This window comes from Misgurnus anguillicaudatus, chromosome 7, assembly GCF_027580225.2.
Source record: "Misgurnus anguillicaudatus chromosome 7, ASM2758022v2, whole genome shotgun sequence".
NCBI classification, from domain to species: domain Eukaryota; kingdom Metazoa; phylum Chordata; class Actinopteri; order Cypriniformes; family Cobitidae; genus Misgurnus; species Misgurnus anguillicaudatus.
In genome coordinates this window covers 5,604,176-5,627,171 of record NC_073343.2, presented here as the reverse complement: position 1 = coordinate 5,627,171, position 22,996 = coordinate 5,604,176, and the positions used below count along the sequence as shown (strand labels likewise).

Genomic DNA, 22,996 nt, shown 5'->3' with positions numbered 1-22,996 from the left:
AAACATTGCAAACGTAACAATTAGCAGATAAACGTATGCTTTCCATCATCAGTTGCGCTCCTGTATGTGCCTAGCAACCCAAGAAGGGGGAAGGGATAAAACCGTCTCCAATATTTTGAATTTAGACTGCGGTACCACTTTCAACGGCTATAAGTAAATGTATAAAATAAAATAAAAATAAAATAATAATAATAAAATAAAAAATAAAAAAATAAAAAAATAATAATAAAATAAAAATAAAATAAAATAAAATAAATAAAAAACAAGATTTTAAATTTAGACTGCATTCTCTGATATCAAACCCATGACCTTTGCGTTGCTTATACAATGGTCTACCAATTGAGCTAAAGAAGACTTTTAAAGACGCAAATCAGTTTTTGTGACTGAATGTTGCCATTTTGTCACCTGGAGTGATTGCTAGGGTGCTATGCATAAAACTAGCAATGTAAACATGTTTTACTAGAAATGTTGTTTTGATTTAAAGGGACACTCCACTTTTTTAAAAAATAGGCTCATTTAGAGAGTAACTAAACCCCTGGTCAGAGCCTGACTCCACCCACTGGCAATATTTGAAAAATGCAAGAAAGTGGGCAGATCCCAACGGAGATACAGGGGACAAATTAAGCTCGTACCAAGTGTGTGGTGAGATCGTAACAAGGGCGTGGTTAGCTTGAACCTGCTTACGTCACGAGTTATTTTTTGGACCCAACATCCAATAGGAAAATTCAACTGCAGTAGCCACCGTTCAACCTGAAGAGGGCAGCACTCAGACGTTTTTACACCATATATTGTAGTGTTGAAACACTTTATATCCAAATGTCAAAAAACTTACTAAAATCAATGAACAGCACTAATAAAGCATCATTCTTGCAGATCATTAACTAAAAAAAGTTGGTTTAGGGTTTAGTTACTCTTTAACTCTTTCACCGCCAGCATTTTTTTTTAAAGTTGCCAGCCAGCACCAGCGTTTTTCATGATTTTCACCAAAGTGTAATGCCTTCCAGAAAATGTTCTTCTTCAAATATATAAACATACAGTATACCAAATGAAAGAACAGACCCTCTGCTTTCAAACAAAAAAAACGTTTCATCCTACCTTGATTAGTTCTTTTGTAATCAGCTTTTGAATATGGGTAGGTTTCTGCAAAAACACCACATTTTGAGCAAAAAGCAGAGATAATTCCATGTTTGTGACGGAGTTTTCATAGAGATCCCATTCAGAGCGATCTTTAAAACAGACACGGACATGCAGCAGCTTGCCCTAGGGCAATACTTCCGGGTTTAAAAAGTTGCGGAAGGGCGCCACCTGGTGGATAATGGCGGTATTGCGGAAAGACGGAAAATCTCGTCATTGGCGGGGAAGCGTTTTCTCTTAAATGACGAGATATCTCGTCAATGGCGGCGAAAGAGTTAAACATTAGATTTTTACCGTTTTGGAATCCATTCAGCCGATCTCCGGGTCTGGCAGTACCACTTTTAGCATAGCTTTGCATAATCCATTGAATCTGATTAGACCATTAGCATTGCGCTCAAAAATGACCAAAACGTTTCAATATTTTTGCTATGATATTACGCAGTGCTATTGAAAGATACCAAGGGGACTATTTTTGGGCGCTGCGTAATATCATTGCGCCTGCTGCAGAAAAGTCCTTTGTTATTACACCAGAATGCCCTACTCACTGTAAAATGTAATAGCTGAGCTTACTAAAAAGATTAAGTAAACTTAACTTATTTAATTAAGTTTGTTAACCTTACTTAGTTTAACTAAGTAATCCCAACTTTTTTCTATGCAAACTCAAGTCAACTTGATTAAACTTAAAAGATTAATTTAGCTCAACTTAAAATTTCAAGTATTTTCAAAAAGGATTACTGCACAGTAGGTGGCAGTAATGCTCCCAAGGAGTAAGTGGTGGCTTAACTGAGTGGTTAACTGAAGAAGACGACAACAGCACATGGTCGGATGAGAGCATGAGGAGGTAAGTTTGTGCTTATATATCATTTTTATTTTTTAATTGATACATTTTTATCGCAATATTACAATCACAGTTTGTAAACAGTAATATTTTGTCGGTAATAATAAAACTGATGCATGCTATTTGATCACAATTAGCAATCCAACAACTGCTAATCATGTATGTTTAAAGATAAACATTTTCGTTCAACAGACATAAGTAACTAATATGCAGAGGTAGATTGAGTACAAATTTTATTATATAAAAAGTTAGTTAAAGTTAAGCCTTATAGTAATAACTGCTTGAGTAAAAGTAAAAGTATGCAATGGAAAAACTGCTTAAGAAGTGAGTTTATAATTCGTGTTGGTGTGGTTTATAATAATAAACTACATGAAAATGCTTAGAACTGCTTATAAAAGGTAAAATAGCACCCTTTAAAGTAGGTGCTTTCAAAATTGTTACTCAAGTCAATGTAATGCAGTAAGCATGTTTCTACCCACCTCTGGAGAAAAAACATTAATAATTTCATACCTTAAAATGCCAAGTTATGTTAAGAGATGTGCTGTATAAAAAGTTTTAAGTTTATAGAGTGAATGCTAAAAATGTTGTTTTTACAATTGCTTTTTAGTATCTATCAATCAATATACTATGTTAATTGTATATTATTATTATTTAGCAGGAGCTTGTTTCTTTGAAGAGAGCGCATACCCTTCATGGAAAGTCAGGTAATTAACACACATTTTATTTAGGGCATGTCAAAACTTTTTAAATCTTGATATGTTGTTTCTTTTGTTATCCTTCTTTCATATAGTATAACGTTACTGTGGAGTACAACCAAGTCGCAAGCAAAAACCTCAAGCAAGAATTGTTCTCATCCCTTGCTAAACATTGTTTTTGAAGATTTTGAATGAGAGAAAAGTTTAAAAGCTCTCGAGTATCTAATAGTAAGTATTTTTGTTTGTTTGTTTTAAATAGTTTAAAGCAACACTATGTAGTTTTTTTACCTTTAAATAATGTCTCTAAAATTATTTCAGTGATAGAACAACTTCTAACTGGACAAATTGTACTGTTGCTGCAACCTGAGCAGCCTCCTAGCTGTTACAAGCACACTCTGAAAGTGGCAGTGGAGGGTAGGAAACACAACCCCACCCCTCCCCCTGCCTGCAGAAGAGTGACTGATACCAGGCACTGTTGCGCTTTTCAACCACATGGGGGAGCTGTAAGTCATTTTTACATGGAAACTACATAGTGTTGCTTTAAGTCCATTTGCTAACTTTTAAGTAATCTGTTCTCACTGTTGATCTCAATGTTTTATGTATTATTTGTCAGAACATCACTGATGTCAGTGCTCGGTGGACGGTAGTTCTACGTGGTCTTGCTATCCTTCTTGCGGGAGACACTACAGACTTCCTGAAAACAAACATGGTTAGTATTCTTCTCGTTTAATCAATATGAGATGTCCTAATTTTTGTGTTCGCATTTAATTAGCATTATTAAAGAAATAATGTGTAAATAGAAGATAATTAAAGGCACCAAGGCACATCCTTTTGTCCCACAATTCTATGCGTGAGCATGCTCAGGATTGGTTGAGCCTGGTTGAGTTCGATAAAATAAAATGGTGGGCAAGAAAGCAACTGAGCACACATTTACTGTAAATAAAGTAATATTTTCACTTTTGGTTGCATTTCTAGCGAGAAATTTGTATTGTAGTTTTGAACTCTTTCCCCGCCATTGAGTTATTCCGTCAATTAAGAGAATCAATAACTTCTGATAAATGCTGTGAATAAATTAAAACATAATTTATTTGCCAGGTAAAGGTTTTATGCCAATTACATAACCAATTCATAACCAAAAAGAAAGCAAAACATCAAATATTCAAAGATCAGTCTGAGATGTATACCTGACAGTAGCGAAATACATCAACGTGACACTATGGGTTTTGGTTTATCGCATTATGAGTGAACAAAGCTTAATACAGGTGTTAACAGTGTGTAAACCGTTTTGAGCTGTCCACTTTCGACTACATTCAGATGTATTCAAAACAGATTAGAACCGCTTAAACACGCTGTAACCTGTATGCTGGAAATAAATTTGACAGGTACAGTTTAATAATACACAAAATTAAATCAAATGTCTTTTAATAACATATGATGTTATAGTTACAAATTATTAAACCAAATAGTGTGTTTGTGACATTTGAACGTCTTGTCTTAAAACTGAAAATAAACAGGTTTTCCTGTATTTGTTAAAAATAAGCTTATAAAATAGTTAAAATAAATATTTAATGTTGCTTACCTTATGAGTAAAATAGCCACATAACAAGTGGGATAATGCACAGACAGCAGGTTGTTATCATGAAATAAGCCCCTTCAGTTTGATACAAGACCCTTTGCTTGACACAGAGTCCTGATCAAACTGTTGGGGATTATTTCTGGAAAAACAACCTGCTGCCTATACAATATACCTTACCTATAGAAGAGTTTTCTAACAAGATATTATTAATTAAATATGTTCCAATGATGTTTTTGCACCACCAGGAAAGAAGCTTCTGCTGAAAGGTCCAAATTATTATTGGCAATTCCAACCGAAGCACTGTTACAAATTTAAGTGTCACTTCAAAAACTAGTAACATCACCTTGAACAGTTTAAATTTTTAAATGACACATCCACTTTGCATTTGTATTATGAGAATGTATATTAATATTGCGTTTCTATCTTATTAGGACTGTGATGGTGACCCACCTCAACTATCAATAGGAATTCTCAGTCTGGTGCCGGAGGACAGACACATTTCTCCACATGGTTTACAGCAATTATTTGGTAGGGTGTCACAGCCATGGATGGACTTGAGAAAGTATCACATGCCATGTGTTTAGTTTTTGGACTGATCGTTGTTTTAAATATGGAGTACCTCTTCACAGCTTATTTTGAGTTGATTCACAGGGTTTTTCTTTCCCTGGGGCACAAATCACTAAAGTCAAAACTGCCATCACTACAAAACATACTAATGTGAAGTAGTGTGTTTTGTGTGAAACAAGTTCGTGTTACTGTAGATCTGTTGCATTTTGGGGTTTTTATTTTTCGTCAACCTGGATACAAGTTCCAGAAAAACTCAACTTTAATTGCTGCAAAACTTTGATGTTTTAGTTAAGCTGTATTTTGCGTGTTTCTGATGGCAGAAACAAGATTGTTACTGTAGGTCTGTTGATGCAATTTGTGATTTTTTATCAGTCACATGACAACCTGGATACAAAACCAAAACTGCAGTCACTAAAAAAAAACTAGTTTTGAATTTGTTTGTCAAGGTGTGTTCATTGTGTTTGTAATAACAGAAACAAGACTGTCTTAGGTCTATTGTTGCATTTTGGGTATCCAGATTGATGGGTGACTGAACACAAACCCCTTTCGTGTGTGTGTGTGTGTGTGTGTGTGTGTGTGTGTGTGTGTGTGTGTGTGTGTGTGTGTGTGTGTGTGTGTGTGTGTGTGTGTGTGTGTGTGTGTGTGTGTGTGTGTGTGTGTGTGTGTGTGTAAATGTTTTACTTTGTACACTGTTAACATGTTTAAAATAAATGTTTTAACCTCATTTTGTTGCTTTTTGGCTTTACTCATTTTTGTTAGTTCAGCTTACTTACAAATGTAAGGCAATCAGTTTCCTTATATTTACAAGTAAAGTGAACAATAAAAAGAAGTTATCTCAACTAATGATTTTAAGTAAAGAGTACTTAACTTTACTTGATTAATAAGTTTAGTCTACTTGTACTGTTAAGTTTTGACAACTTAAAATCAATACTCTACCTTACTTGTTGAATAAGTTTAGGCTACAAATAATATAAAGTTTTGCCAACTTAAAAGCAACACACTAACTTACTTAAAATTATGAGGCAATCAGTTTCCTCACTTTTTTAAGTAAACTCAACTTATTACATTTTACAGACAAATCCAGCAAAGACCAGCATAAGCTGGTAGCTGGTTTTAGCTGGTCTAAGCTGGTCCTCCCAGCCTGGCAAAGCTGGTCAAGCTGGTAGGTCAGCTGGTCTTCCAGCATGACCAGCTAAGTCCAGCTAGACCAGCTTAAAAAGTGACCAAAACACAGCTAGACCTGCTTACTACACCAGCAGTACCGGCTAAAACCAAGCTGGGAGACCAGCTAAAACCAGCTCACCAGCTTATGCTTATCTGGATTTTTCAGTAGGGTGAGAGTACCTGCCATATCTGCCTAGAAAATTGCAACTTTTGGTTTTCCGTCGGTCTTCGTGCATGATGTGACTACAGAAGAGTCAAGTTTTAAATAGGAAAAATATTGAAACTCTTTGGTCATTTTTGAGCGCGATGCTAATGGTCTACTCAGATTCAATGGATTATGCTAAACTATGCTAAAAGTGGTACAGCCAGACCTGGAGATCGGCTAAATGGATTCCAAAACAGTAAAAATCAAATGTCTCACTCTAGGGAAGCTGGAAAATTAGCCTTTTTTCAAAAAAAGTGGAATGTCCTTTTAATTTATAAACGATTTCAGCAGTAAAAACATAAACAAACGGCTTTCGTGGAACAAACGTAACTTCTGGTAAGCTCGCAAAGAATCAATAACAATAAAGTCCTGTAATCAAAATAATCAACAAGTAGATTACCATAGTTTATGTTTTATACAAGCGTATAAAAAACTACACTGAGGTAACGTTACTGTGTAAAATGTGTACTAGAATGTATACAATGTATACAACTACTAACCAGCTTCCAAACCTCCCTTCATATAGCAGTGATCCACGATCGCCATGTGCCCTTGTCTTTAGGAAACCAAAACATTTGATATGTTCAAGGTATTTGTTCCAGAGTTCAGTTTAAACACTAGTCCATTAAACAAACAGGACCGGAAGTAAAGTTTCGACCAGCTGTGACAACGCACGTGCGTCCGAGGAAACCGTCTATAGGTTTTTATGTCTTTCATTTTACTTTTCATTCTGTTTAACATTCTGTTTTTCTGTTTTTCATCATGCTTGAAGTGTCATCTTTTGTTAAGAAAATTGTATTAACTGGTTTATCTCATTCAACAACTATTCCTTTTAAATGCAATTACCTGAGATCACACAGACATACAGAGCCCAAAATATACTGCATAACAGCAATGACCTTTTACAGACACCCCTCTGCGGTTTAATCGCATAATCTGCTTCCACCTCACTGTTAGCTAGGGATCAATAAAATGGTGAGGTGAATTTTCTAACGCTACCATGTGACTGGCAGAATAAGAACCCAGCCGCCTTGCTTGCTTGTAGCTACAGGTGGCGTGTGTCACACTGTCACTCTTCCTGAATGTCTCGGAAATAAATATCAGCATCAACCTCTGCATCTGAAGATCCTGGAACTGTCTAGGGTTTCTTGCGGGGGTGAACGCTGGGAGAAAGGAAATTGTCATGCTACTGGTGTTAAGGCAGGAAGAAGATTTTAATTCAGAGTAATGCATTGGAGACCCTGGACCACAAGACCTTAAGGTCTTAAGGTATATTTGTATCAAAAGTCAAAAATACATTGCATTGGTCAAAATTATAGATTTTACTTTTATACCAAAAATCATTAGGATTTTATGTAAAGATCATGTTCCATAAGATATATTGTAAATTTCCTACCTTAAATATATTACAACTTATAATATATTAACCTCCTAAGGCCCGAGCTTTGGTCTTTTTTCAGATTTTTTTCAGCTATTTAGGCCTAGGAAATATCAAATATAATAACTTAATATTTTTCTTTGAACATGAAGAAGTGTAAGTGTCCACGTTTGTGTACAACAGGTTACAGTTACACAGAATTAATAATTATTGTGCAAACAACAATAAAAATGTGATGTCTATCAACACATATGTAGACATCTTAGGAGGGTAAAAAAAATGTGAGTGGATGCAGTGCAAATGACTTCATTTGAACAACTTTAAAGGTGATTATTTTTTCTTTTTTTTCAGATTTTAGATTTTTAAATAGTTGTATTTTGTCCAAATATTTTCCTATCCTAACAAAACTATTTATTCAGCTTTCAGATGATATGTATCTCAGTTAAAAAAAATTACCCTTATGACTGGTTTTGAGGTCCAGTGTCACATTTGTATGGTTTCCAAAACGTGTCTATCCATTCTGCAAAATACTCAACCAGCTTCCCAGATATAAGCTATTTGCCCCATCTGCACACCCAAGATGTGTTGCTGGGTCATGGTAAATTAAGCATCTCAACACCGTTGTAAAATGATTTTGGATAGCATGGAAATGTGGTTGGCATTGCTCAATTGTGCTGTTTCTGTAGTGCAATTTTAAAAAGATGGACGACGCACGTTGCTTCCTTTTATTTTAATCAATTGAAGCCAAAAATGTTCGACCATGGGCGCTGCCATGTAAAAATGACGGTTTGGAGCCAGGGCATGCTCAGAAGGATTCGCTTGTGGAGCCAGAGGCGGAGCCGCGGTATCAAACTACCGCCAAATGCTCGCATTACTAGCTAAAATTAAACGTATCACAAAAATGAACAATTGAACATATATCAGCGTGATAACAACTACCTTAAATGTGACACAGAGAAAGATTGAATAGGGTATTTATCCTTGTTCTTTGATGTGACATGTAGACAACAAAAAGATTCCTAAAAACCTCTCTCAGAAAGCTATATAAGGGTGGGGGATTTTAAAAGCAGGATTTTGCACCTATTTGGCATCCCTTAACTGGCAACCTCAATATGAAATGCAAGCACTTGACGCTGATTGGCTTCAGAACACGGACAGACCAAATTTTGCAGATAGAAGAGCACACATCGAAACGCGACTGTCATTTCACCTTGAACTTTGCGAACACTGCTGCAATTTACTTCCATTGGAGGCGAGAGGCCGGATGTATACAAATTATTTAGAAGGGGAGGAAACTGAATGAGAGTGGGGGGGCAGTGAGATGCATTTTAGGTCATATGTATCCATGGTTCAGATTGGGCCACTTTCTGGGGGACATTTCTAAAGGAGGAATTTCTATGAAACTGAGATGTTCAGAATGTTTAGCACTTTTCGTATGTTTGTGAATACGGGTAGACTACCGTTATTCAACTAAGACAAGGTAAAAACGTTTTTTTTTTCATTCTCTGCCTTTAAAGGACCAAAACCATCTTTCAAAAAAAATGTAGAATTTTTTTATTTAGAGCTCTTGTTCATTTGCATAGAGGGCTTGGTTTGTGACTTGTACTGCAGCCAGCCACCAGGGGGCGATCAAAGAGCCAGCAACTTCACGTTTTAAGATGTATGAGGCACACCCGGTTCGTGCTTAGGGTGTACTTACACTATCCAAACCAAACCGCGCTCAGGGGCGTTTGACCCCCAAAGCCTGGTTCGTTTAACTAGTGTGATCGCTCTGTACTGCGTCCGGGCGCGGTTTGGTTAATTGCGCCCCGGCGGGGTTGCAGAGGTGGGCTGGAGCGTGGTTTACTTGGGCGTGAGCGCATTCGCACCTGAGCGCGTTTCAAAAGGAGAAACGTCAATTGCACAACCACTCACCTTTATCTGCCTCGGTGAAAACCTTTTGATGCATGCAGCAGGGTTACATGAATGTACGTGACAGATAAACTAAGCAATATGATAGCATGTAAGAGGGCTGTGTGTCATCGCGCAACAAACAACTCTGAATAAAAAACACAGACTTAACATTACAATTGGTTCCATTGTTAAGAGAGCACTTTACTTCCTGCTTTTTTCAAAACAATCGCATCTTAAAGGAATATTCCATTTTCTTAAAAGAAAAATCCAGATAATTTACTCACCACCATGTCATCCAAAATGTTGATGTCTTTCTTTGTTCAGTCCAGAAGAAATTATGTTTTTTGAAGAAAACATTGCAGATTTTTTCTAATTTTAATGGACTTTAATAAAACCCAACATTTAATACTTAACTCAACACTTGGCGGTTTTTTTCAGCGGAGTTTCGGGGGACTCTAAATGATCTCAAACAAGGCATAAGGGTCTTGTCTGGCGGAGCGATTGTCGTTTTTGACAGGAAAAATAAAAAAGATATACTTTTAAATCACAACTTTTCGTCAAGATCCGGTCCAGCGCGACCTAGCGTAAATGCGTGGTGACATAGAGAGGTCGCGTGTTACATATATAAAACGCACATTTGCAGACCATTTTAAACAATAAACTGCCACAAAGACATTAATTAGTATCAGTTGACATACAACAACGTAGGAACGGTCAAGACGCTTGTAAACACTGGGGCGGAGTTTCGCGTTTGTCCTCTGTGACCTCTTGGCTTCATGATGTATTGCAGTGACGTAGTGGGGTAAGCTGGCGCATCACGACCGGATCTCCACGACGAGAAGTTGTGCTTTAAAAGTGTATATTTGTTTTTTTTTATTGTCAAAAATGACAATCGTTTCGCTAGATAAGACCCTTATGCCTCGTTTGTGATTGTTTATAGTCCTTTGAAACTCCGTTGAAAAAAACTGTTACGTGTTGAGTTAAGTATTAAATGTTGGGTTCTATTAAAGTCAATTAAAATTAGAAAAATTCTGCAATGTTTTCTTCAAAAAACATAATTTCTTCTGGACTGAACAAAGAAAGACATCAACATTTTGGATGACATGGTGGTGAGTAAATTATCTGGATTTTTCTTTTAAGAAAATGGACTAATCCTTTAATGACGAAAGCACGCCCGGGCTCAGATCGATAAAAGTACAGTGTGAGTGCGTGCATCTGGGGGAGTAGGAAGGGGTGACAATCGTGTTGGGGTTTGGTTTGGATAATATAAGTGCACCCTAAGTGTTGAAAATTGTTGAACTTTGGGCTCATCAATGTCGCTTTCACACAGTCATTTAATCACAGTGGAGGAGGGGTGGGACAAATACCACACCAACCAATCAATCAGTGCATCGTACAATGACTGATAAACAAAACAGAAGTATCATAGCAACTACAGCGCTCTGCTAAAGAGATTTACTGCCAAGCGCCCACAGTCGGCATTCGCCTGACATTTTCAGCTGTGTTTAAATGGTTTCATGGACACAGGGTCACTTTTAACTTGTATTAATTAACATTGCATGTTGAGAAAAAGAGCTAATTATGCAAAGACCTATGCTTACTTTCCAGAACAGAAACTTTTGTTTCATTTATACTTGTGCATTCATGCATTTTATAAACCCTTTAATCCACAGCAACTTATTAAGGGGGGGAATCATGACAAATTTCAATTCTTCAATTCCTTCATTATATTAAGTATTAACCTTGTTTAAATAATTGTTGTAGACATTTGCTGGAATGAGATGAATAGACAGACTGTAAGTGAGGCTTCAGAATTTATTCTGCACTCTGTAGGATGTTGCCTCTAGGATGTGTCTGTAAAAATTACCTGTATGTGATCAATGTTGTTTTTTACAGGAAGCAACATTCTCTCTTGTTTACCTCGGCATTCATTATACTGTACAGTCAGTTGAAATTTGATTTGGTGTGAATGCAGCACAGCTTTGATCAACTTGAATGCTTCGCTGCTCTTTGCAATCGAAATGTTTACCGAACAGTTCTTACATAAATGAAAAAGAGTGAAGCTTTGCTCACATGGATATGATGAGTTGTGTGCTGAGTTTGATTATTTGTCTACTCTGAAATAAAAATCTTAATTCCCTTATGAATGCTGTATTTACATTGGAGACATGTCTCGTTATGAGAAATATTGTATTTTGATTTTCAACCAACAAAACAATATCTTATGAATGCTAACTAAAATTTAAATTTGATCTCATTTTTAAGCCAAAACTAAAAACTCCATTCAGCCTGGGTTTCTTGAAACAGAAAAAAATATTAAATTAAATTAACCCATGAGAAAGAGAACATAACTCTTTTGTCTTGTACAGCAGTGGTTCCCAAACTTTTTCAGCATGCGGCCCCCCTTGTGTACGGTGCATTCCTTCGCGGACCCCTAAAGAAAATTGGTGACAAAAAACTGTTCCTAAAACTCAACATTTTAATAAAAAAAATTAAATTATACAAAAAAGTAGTGCTTTTGGTTAGTAGCCTTATTTTTTAGGTTTAACTACACAGAATTCATGATAAATTAATGTATTTCATAAAATGTCATAAAACTGGGGCCCCCTGGCACCATCTCGCGGCCCCCAGTTTGAAAACTACTGTTTTACAGGACAAACACACTATAAATCAGTTTATAAGTGACATGTGAGTGGGCAGATTATGACACAATTGTCAGTTTAAAGCAAATGATCTGTGGAAGGTGCGACTTGATGCAAATGGGTGATTTTTGCCAGTCTGAGCGGTTTAGAGGAGCTGAAAGGTTTAGGCAGTATACCGATACAGAATGTGTGGGTGAATGTTTTATGTTTTCCTATTTTTTTAGACGGATGCCATGGCCTTTCTGTTCCTCCCCTTCCAACTCGGCTCTTTTGCTGACAGAATTATTGATCCAGATTGGCTCACCATGCCTGAGCCTTAACTCCAGTGTCTGTGCTGAATGACACCGATTGGCTTGCTCGGTTTGAGAGCTTTTCCATTTTTTAGGTCTGTGCTTTGGGGGCTTGGGGAAAGATGTTTCATTTTTCTGGGATCTGGTTTCTTTATGTTGCATGCCCTACACAAAGTCATGCCTAAGTACTTAGAAATTGCAGTTGGGCCCTCTGACACATTTGAAATGTGTAATATATTTTTTATTATTGGCTAGAGAACAGATTTCAGTACGAGTCAAAATATTCTGGAATTGGATGCTCATAAAAGTTGAACCTATGATCCCTCATCGAATACGCCTTCACCAAATGTCGTACATGAAGTCCTGATAGACACATGTCTGCACCCTGTTATTGTATTTTGCAGTTGCGTATTTCTCATCAGACTATAATCAAACCCTAATCAGAATAGTGCTGGTGAGAGAATCATTTATCAGGCCGACATGCAGATTGAAAAGTTGGTTGAGTAGGTGAAATGTAATTGTTGCGGTTTTTGTTTTGTTTTGTTTTGTTTGATTGTTGGCTAATTATGATACTGTACCCTTTCCTGTTGTGCTTTATAACTGTCTTAGCTAGGAAGCTATTAAACGTCAATCTCAACATAATCTCACAATCTCAATCACATCAAGTACTATGATTGTGACTGACATTTGCATTCCAATATTAGCATATGAAATATCACAATTAGATTTCCGAATAACGTGAGTTTCAAAAGTCTGAGGTAGGGCTGCACGATTTGGGTAATTTTTCCCATTGCGGTTATTGATGCTAATATTGCGATGTGCAGTTGCGATTATAATAAATGGTATCATGAGTCAACTTGATGGGTTTTAAGGAAAATCCACACACAGTTTAGTGATAATGCTAAAATGTGTATTTGTAAAACTAGAAATGTTTTTGTATTGCCACGTGATGTAGCAACTGCTCAGTGTCAGTAATCCTAAATCCAGAATACTGCCATACAACAGACATAGAGTTTTTTTAGCTACCAGATCACTGTCAATCTCCTCTGCATCCATCTATGCTGTATTTCCGTGCTGCGCACACACAAGTGACGACGCATGCCACACATGTGCATGCCACACTTGCACTGCCTTTTTTGTTCGTTTTTTCTTTCTTTTTTTAAACAGCAAGGAAAATCATCAAAGTGTTATCAGAAAGTTTGTGTTAACAAGTCCACACATTTATTTATTTAATATAATTGCAACATTTTGCTGTCATATAATCGCACAGGCTGACATCGCGATTGCGATTGCGATGCGATTAATTGTGCAGCACTGTGTCTGAGTCTCTGTGTCTGAGGCCACAGAGTTTCATTTAAAACCAGAAAAAAAACAGACTTCGATATAAGACAAAGAAATAAGAAATATTAATTTCCAATATCTGCATATTTTTAAATCACTATTTGTGCACAGTTGTGGTATTGCCCGTGCTAATTCCTTTGTACTGTATAAAAGATAAAATTTTGTAAATTGCCCTTTAAGGGACACTCCACTTTTTTTGAAAATATGCTTATTTTCCAGCTCTCCTAGAGTTAAACATTTGATTTTTACCGTTTTGGAATCAATTCAGCTGATCTCCGGGTCTGGCGCTACAACTTTTAGCATAGCTTAGCATAATCCATAGCATCGCGCCTAAAAATAACCAAGGAGTTTCAATATTTTTCTTATTTAAAACTTGACTCTTCCGTATTTACATCGTGTACTAAGACCAATGGAAAAATAAAAGTTGTGATTTTCTAGGCAGATATGGCTAGGAACTATACTCTCATTCTGACATAATAATCAAGGGCTTTGCTGCCGTAACATGGCTGCAGGAGGTGCAAGGATATTACGTAGTGCCTGAAAATAGTCCCCTGCTATTAAAATATACTTCGTAATATCATTATTTTATTATGTAATGTCATGTTTAACTCTACGGGAGCTGGAACAGAGCATATTTTTTTAAAAAGTGGAGTGTCCCTTTAATTCATAGTGTTGATATTACTAGTTTTTGAACATATGAATATAAGTTAACAATAGATGCTTAAATGATGTTAAATAAGAAGAGAGGGTGTCAAATCAAATACTGTATTCTGAATAAATAATTAATCTAACATATCACTTAAATTGATATGCTGATAGTAGTTGCAATGACAATTAGTTGTATTTAATTAGAAACATGCAAAATCAAAGAATTTTTACTTGTGCATTTTATTTTTTTTATTTCAAATAATTTGGACCCAATTTTTTGCTTGAGTTATGAAGGTCATAAATTTGTATTCAAGCTGAATACTTGTTTTCAACCTAAATTGGCCACTTCTAAACCATTTCATGTACAATACAACATAATTTACTATTTGATATTATGTGACCAATTGCATTTACTTTTCAAAGGAGATTTAGAGATTTTTCTTAAGTGGTACTGAAATTGTTCAGAGTGACCTCGCTGAACACTCGACAAGAGGTTATTAGTAATAGCTTACTGTTAGTTTGAGTGACTTTTGAGCTGTTTTATTAGTTTAGAGTTGTAAAATTCCTCACGTTTTCTTTTATTGAATTGCTCATTTAACACAACAAAATCACCGCTATTGTCTCACCATGTGTATTGTCTCACACCATTTAAAGCCGGAATACACTGCAGGATTTTTGCACTCCTATAAGATCATTGCCTTATCACACTGTGCGACATGGATCGTTTAAACGTGGGTGCGACAAGCATGTAGACTGTACGATGATGACACGGAGGCTTCGACGTCTGCATCACATGTTAGCGCAACGTCACCACCATGAGCTAGTGGTAAACAAAAACCAGTACGCAGGTCGTAGCAGCAAACACACTGTGCGTTGACTATGCTGAATTTCTGACAGTGTCAGAAAACTATCGTAGGCTATCTTTGGACGCAAGACCAATTGAACCTCTCGAAATGTACGACATAGGACCACCAATGAAGAGCCACGACAGCCAAAAATCGTGCAGTGTATCCTGGGCTTTACACCAGTGATTTTGCTCCCCATATTGACTTCTGAAATTAAAGGAACAATATTTTCCAATACCGGCCAAAAAATAAATGGTCGGTGGTCAAAAAAATTATAAAAAATAGGGTCGAACCTGCTCATAAACAAGAAGTAATAAATGGAATAATGTGTCCATCTTTGAATAACTGTAAGAATATTTCCTTTAAATATAATGTTTGTCATATAAAGTTTTGAGAGATAATAATGTTTTTCCACTGTCATTGCTTATTTAGACTTGTTAGGGCACTTAAAAGCGTGTTTGGCGCATTTACCTCAGAGTTTATTTCAGTAATATTGCAGTTTTCCGATAATAATAATACAATTTACATTTGTATTTGTCAATCCTGCTTCCTTCTTCGTTTATTCATTTCATTATGCTGTTATGTTAAGTTATGTACATTTATTGCCATGAGACGTTCATTGTCGTTACATGAATACTCTCGTCTAATATTCAAATCATATGCGGAATATGATGCACAATATGTGCATCTTTGAATAACTGTAAGAATACAGCTTTGAAATTAATTTTTGTCATATAGTTTTGAGAAATAATAATTTTGTGAGGATATTTATTGCCATATGAGACGTTTATTGCCGTTGAATACTTGCGTATATAATATGGAAATCATATATACATAGTAGGAAATATATAATGTGGTATACTGCAAAGTTACCATGCTAATTTTTATTTATGATATATGTGGAGATAAAAAAACCTCTGCTGATTTGATCCATTCATGTCCTGACCATCAGGCTAGAGATTTTACATCCTTAATTCACACTTACTAGTCTATCAAATAATATCTAAACTATTTTGTTTTGTGAAAAAATTATACTTTGTTATATTGTTTATGCGATCATAACGAATCACATGATCATTTTATACCCAGAAGCAGCGGTCAGCAGCTGCACTCGGATCCGACCGCATGCATACTGCAATAAACAGGTGTTCGGCTGCTTTTTACATCAAAGGCAGACAGGCTATGCCATTTGGGGAGCGGTTGCTCACTGATCCCGTATTTTTATAAATCCTGGACTGGTTGGACCTGCCGAACGGGTTGAGCACTTTTATATACTTTGACCAGCGGGAAGCGGCCGCACATCAGACGGTGTTGCTAATATAACTCACAATGTATAACTATTATCAGACCGGCCCACCAGGAAAAGTCCTGACTCTCTTGACTGCCACTCCCCTACTTTAAAGCATCAAAGTTTGATTTTGAGTCATTGGGCCCTATTTTAACGATCTGAAACGCAAGTCCGAAGCGCAAAGCGCAAGTGACTTTGTGGGCGGATCTTGGGCGCTGTTGCTATTTTCCCGGCAGGAGAAATAAGTCTTGCGCCGGGCGCAAATCAATAAGGGGTTGGTCTGAAGTAGGTTCATTATTCATAGGTGTGGTTTGGGCGTAACGTCAAATAAACCAATCAGAACGCTATCCAACATTCCCTTTAAACGCAAGGGCGCAAGTTCCATGGCGGGTTGCTATTATTATGACGGATTTGACAGGCGCACGCCAGGAACGGTTCACAGCCGAGGAGACCGACGTTCGTGTAAGAGCAGTCAAAGACAGAGAAGTTGTTTTGTACGGGGATGGGAGAAACCCGCCCAAATCAGCGTCGGTTAAACAGGCGTGGGAGGAAATAGCCACAAGTGTCTCATCAGCTGCGCCAAGCACTACAATGATGTCAGGAGACGGGGGGATAAATCAGCATAAATCAGGCACGCCGGGCACACAGGAGGACTTCGCTGCGTCCACCCTCACCGCTGAAAGGGTTTGGGGGCTTTGAAATCGGACACAAGAAACGCAAGCAAGGTCCAACCCCAAAGTACACTTACAAATCAAGTTCACATACATAAAGGTTTCTTATGAAAACATTTTAATTATTATTTAGATAAAATAAACGTAATACAGCCACACAACAAACTTATGAAAATATTTTAATCGTTATTTGCATGATAATTGTTTAACGCTGCCACACAAAATAAATAAAAACTATCACCACAATGCTCACCACAATGATTTCCCTTATCTCATGTATTAATATTTTTTATTGTAACAATTTATGATTTAATGATTTCCCTTATCTTATATTTTTTATTGTAACAATTTATGATTTGCAAAAATAACTGTTTCATCTGTGTAGATTAGATAAGCAATGCGCGTTGTGCACGCTATACATTATGGTCAAGCATGCGCCCTTAAAATAGCATAATGAACCACGCGCAACGCGCCACTGACTTTAGACTAGTTTTTTTTGGTTGGTAGCGCAATTGTTTTTTGAAACTGCAAAATAGCATAAGAGATGGTTTGCGCCGGAGCACGCCTCCTTTTTTGCGCTGAACCGCCCAGGGAGCGCAAGTTCATTCCCTAGTTTGCCGACGTGCGTCTGTGGAGGGAAAAACCCGCTGTGCGCCAGTGCAGAATACGAAATGATACATGCGTCACTGACAAAGTCAATTGCGCTGGGTGCAAGATAGGGCCCATTGAGTTCAATCTTTGACACCACCTTACTCAGTCAATATTAAAGATATCAAGACTGTATTTTCTTTTACGCTATGTGGGGTGATTACAGTAACTTATAGTAGATGTTTTATGTTTATTTTAAAATACAGAAAAACAGTCACATTAAAATCTTTCATTTTATCTTTGCTTAAATTGTTGTGTTTTATTGATCATCTTTACTCTTAAAAATAACACATCTTGTGTTTAGTTAAGGTAGTTAACACATCTCTGTGTTATTTTTCGTACAGCATACTTTGTGTTGTTTTAACACATCCCTTTTATTTATTTTAACTCAAAATCAACACGTAATGACACATTATGTTTTAAAATAACACATAATGTGTTATATCCGATAACACAGAACAATGTGTTAAAATAAAAACATTCTTTCTTATACGTATGAAAGAAAATTCCCTAGCCACATAATGTTTGTTGTCAGCAATCAGTACACAACACATGCACTGGCTACAGTTAAAAAAATGTAGGAAAATATTTTGTAGGAATGTGTTTGGAATTCCAGAACACAAACCGCCGTCATACAACACTATCAACACTCCGTCAGGCTCTCCAGGTAACCAAAACATTTCCCTGTGGGCACGCCTGCTAGTTATCATCACATTACAGTAGTGAAAGAAATACATTATAGCCTTAAGATAATGCTTTCTACAGGGAAGCCGAGCCATAAAACCCATTTTAAGTGGCATAGGGTCGATTTGCTCATGTTTTGGAGATCTCAGGTGTCTGACGAGACCACTTCAGAGAGGTTTTATCTGGGATCAGGACTCAATCTCAAGTCCGCATTACGATTGCATAATGAATTGATCCATACTTGAGGGAAACCTTTGTGCGCATATGTTGTCAGTAGTAGAAAGACTTTCGGGCATTCACTTTAACGCATCCCACCCCCTTTTGTTTTTCTTTATTTGTCAGAGTATTCGACAGTGGTGTCTTTTGCAGTTTCATCAGCATTTGCTGATCTGTGCTGGTCTGAGATCACGACTCCATCTCGAGTCCGCATTAAACTTGTATACAATTGCGTAACGAATCGATTCATACTTGAGGGAAACCTTTGTGCGCATGTAGAAAGACTTTTTCGCTTTCACTTTAACTCAACCCACCCCCTTTTGTATTTCTTTATTTATCTGAGAGTATTCGGCAGCCTGTGGTGTCCTTTGCATTTACATCAGCATTTGCAGTCATGGGACATATAAGCGTAGGATACGTCGGCTTTTAAGTTCAGTGCTTAATGTTTGCTTGATATAATTGTCTGATATTTTGTTATTGTCTTGTAAGTACTAAGCTGTCATATCAGTGAATGTGGCTCTCAAAGAGAAATATGCAGCAGAGTGCATGATATACTGTGTGTTATTGCAGCGACACACTTGGCTTTGAGTGCCTGTCAGTGGTTCTTTTCTGTTCTGTGTTGACTATTAATATGTTCAGCTCTCTTAGCGTCTAAGTGTGCTGAAAAGGTACATATAGACCCTTGACATTCTTAAAGATTACACTCATAATTCCTTTTGTCAAATTTAAAGGTGAAGTGTGTAATTCCTGTATCACTAGCATCACCAAAGGAAGTGTAAAATAATGACAAAACAGCTTTGTCTGTATGCTATTGGACTAAAGGGTGAACATACAGTCCCAGCCCAGATTCACACCATTGGTTAAGCCACGTTAAGACGATAAACGATGTCAACAATGTTTTAATGCTGCCACAGTGTCAGTGTTTTTCAAAAATCAAACCATGTATGGCAAAATAGTTGTGACTGCACATTAAAGGGGTCCTTGATTATGATTATATTGTGTAACGTTTCTGTTTGAGCATCAACAACATCTGCAAAATTACAATGCTCTAAGTTTAAAACAAATGGAGATTTATATAAAGAAATCACTTCTCATTCCTACAAATGAACCGCTGGAAAGACTACAGTGAGCTTCTTCCTGGGTTAATGACATCACAAGCCCCAAATTGACAGAAACCCTGCCCCTGAGAACACACAACAAAGGGGGTGAGGCCATGTTGGGCTGCTTTTTATGAGGCTGTTTACACTTGGCATTAACATGCGTTTTTGTCGATCGGATCACAAGTGGACGACGTTAATGCCAGGTGTAAAACCACATTTAGAGGTAGTCGAAAACCCTTTAAATGGGATTGCTTTTGTAGTGTAAATGCACATGTGGTTGAATGTGTTCGAACAGCCACAGGAGACCGCCTTCTCTCCACCCATTTATCTAATCTGAGGTACTGAACACAATGTTTTATGCCTTTCGACTTCTAGCGCAAACACACGGTATACAGCGCTATTTTTAGCCTCTCGTTGATAAAAACTAAAGTGGCTGATCTCAGCAGTTTCATTTTGCAAGCGTGTGAAAGTTGCGCAATCTTATTTCATCAATTGCGCTAAAAATTCAGAGAAAGCTCTAACATATTGATGTACAAAACACTGTGCAGCATGTTTACTTACAACACTAGCACAACATAATATTAGTTCGCGTCCATATAAACTCGTCATTACTCCTGCTCGCGTTTAAATGACAGCAGAGTCTCGACAGACCGCCCCCTCACAGTTTTCAGGACAGAAGCGGTCAAAAGTGGACAAAAGAGACGGATTTTCACCGCCAGCGTTTTTTTTTTAAATTTGCCAGCCAGCGCCAGCGTTTTTCATGATTTTCACAAAAGTTTAATGTCTTCCAGAAGATGTTGTTCTTCAAATATATAAACATACAATATACCAAATGAAAGAACAGACCCTCTGCTTTCAAAAAAAAAAAAAAAACGTTTAATCCTACCTTCAGCAGTTATTTTGTAATAATCTTTTGAATATGGGTATGTTTCTGCAAAAAAACCACATTTTGAGCAAAAAACAGAGATAATTCAATTTTTGTGACGGACTTTTCATAGAGATCCCATTCAGAGCGATCTTTAAAACAGACACGGACATGCAGCAGCTTGCCATAGGGCAATACTTCCGGTTTTAAAAAGTTGCGGAAGGGCGCCACCTAGTGGATAATAGCGGTATTGCGGAAAGACGGAAATACTCGTCATTGGCGGGGAATCGTTTTCTCTTGATTGACGAGATATCTCGTCAATGGCGGGAAGAGTTAAATACCAGGTGTAAACGTGATGTGTCTCTCTCGTCCACTTGTGATCCGATCGCCGAAAACGCATCTTAATGCCAAGTGTAAACAGCCCCTATGTAGGAGCAAGGATGTAAACAAAGGTTGTTTGGCTCCGTTAACCAGTTAGCTAAATGCTAATTCATATTGCGATCTTTGAATGTTGACTTTTGTTTAATCACTAACCAGGTAAATTATTCTTTGATTGAAGCTTTTATGTAGTTCACATGCTCCTATCCACAAGTTTCCGTGGGGCGTTACTGTAAAAAAGAAAGTTGGTGAATCTTCCTGTGAAGCGCCGGGAGTAGAATATCAATGGTATTTTGTGTGGTGTATAGCGAACAGGTTAGGTGTTTTTCTGATAATTTTTTTACTAATTAAAGCCGCAAACCTTTGTGAGAGATGTCGTTATGGAGCTCATGGTTGTACATATAACCGAAATAAAGTAAGTCAGTGGCTTAATGTGAGTGTTTTGAATATAAGCCTAAAACTAAATCGAAGTGTACTGTTGTACAGTTTCCATCACCTCCCAAATACGACGAATGAAAAAGAGTATAGCTGAAGAACTAAAACTGTCAACTAATGAATGAATGAGTGTCGCGTCCTGCTTGTTTTCTTCGAACTGGAAGACGCGCCCACTTTTGATGCAGGAAACTTGGTTTGTTTTTGTAATGGGCTTTTAGTTCTGGTGACACTTTTTTCTTCCGTCTTCCGGAAGTCGTATTTTTTTCGACTGCATACGTCATAGAGGATTATTATTATTATTACAGAAAAGCAAACTACGATTGTATGTCTTATGTTTTAACTGAATGGCGTACGTGGTCAACAAATACGACTTTCGCACCGAAATCCTGGCCAGGACGCGTCCGGGAAGAATGGCACGTATGGTCACCCTATTTTTAAATTTATTTCGAAATATACAAAAAAGTCAAAAAATACATTTGCTGAAACATGTTTTGGAATATGTTTACAAAAATATATTTTACACCAATATATTTTTTTGGTATATTTTGAAATATATTTTAAAAATAAATATATTTTAAAGCATTATAAATATATTTAGCCCTCTGTATATTTCAATCCAATGAAAATACATTCACATCACATTGGAAGAAAAACGTTACTTTGTTACAAATCTGTAAACATAACAGATTTAAAGGACAAGTTCGGTATTTTACACTTAAAGCCCTGTTTTAAGATTGTTTATGATGACATAGAACGGTTTTGATTGAAACATATGATGCTGTCCTGAGAATTTTCTTGTGTTTGTTCTATCACCTCCCACCTCTACAATGGCTGTATAGGTGCACTGGAACAATCCTTCCTAAAATGCATTAAACTTTCATTTACAAAGACGTTAAACTCACCGAGTGTTTAGGGGTGTTCACTGATATGCTCACACAAAAATCGCTGCAAAAGATGCTTTCCAACAAGTGTTTTAGCATTCGTTGTAAACTTGTGGACCTATTTTTCCAAACGCCTCACACCCGTACATTCTTCCGTTGAGAGCTTGAATAATAGACACTCCAGCCCAGTTGGTGGCGATAATACGCTTTTGCCAATTGCAAGAATACAAACAAAGTTCCCAGCGCGGAGTAATACCGTACCTCACAGCACATCTAATACAAGTCAATGGAGTTGGACAAAAACTATGATAAAACCTGTTGGAATGCATCTTTTGCAGCGATTTTTGTGGGAGCATATCAGTCATCAACACACTGGGCTAGCTAACCAATCTAAGCAAATTGCGTATTTTTGAGGGAGGGGTTTTATAGAACCAGGAACCAGGAACTCAACTGCTTGTTTTTAAGAAAATGGATAGCAGTGTAAGATAAAGAGAAAATACAGTGCACAACAAACACAACGAAACTGACGGTTTACCACCCCTTTAAGCTATGAAGCCAGAAAGTGTTTGAACATAAAACGCTTACGATATGCCATATGTTTTTGCTTTCTACAA

At 37.1% G+C, this 22,996-nt stretch overlaps 1 protein-coding gene and 1 long non-coding RNA gene across 2 annotated transcripts in view; both read left to right on the top strand.

The window, feature by feature from the left end:
* Positions 1–22,996, top strand: part of chrm3a (cholinergic receptor, muscarinic 3a) — a 152,176-nt gene that overhangs the window by 108,340 nt on the left and 20,840 nt on the right. The gene's annotated exons all lie outside the window — the stretch shown is intronic.
* LOC129449919 (uncharacterized) lies at positions 1,694–5,534 on the top strand. Its single transcript, XR_012370413.1, has 5 exons — positions 1,694–1,975; positions 2,628–2,676; positions 2,763–2,895; positions 3,281–3,376; positions 4,675–5,534. It is a non-coding gene; the product is annotated as an uncharacterized lncRNA (long non-coding RNA).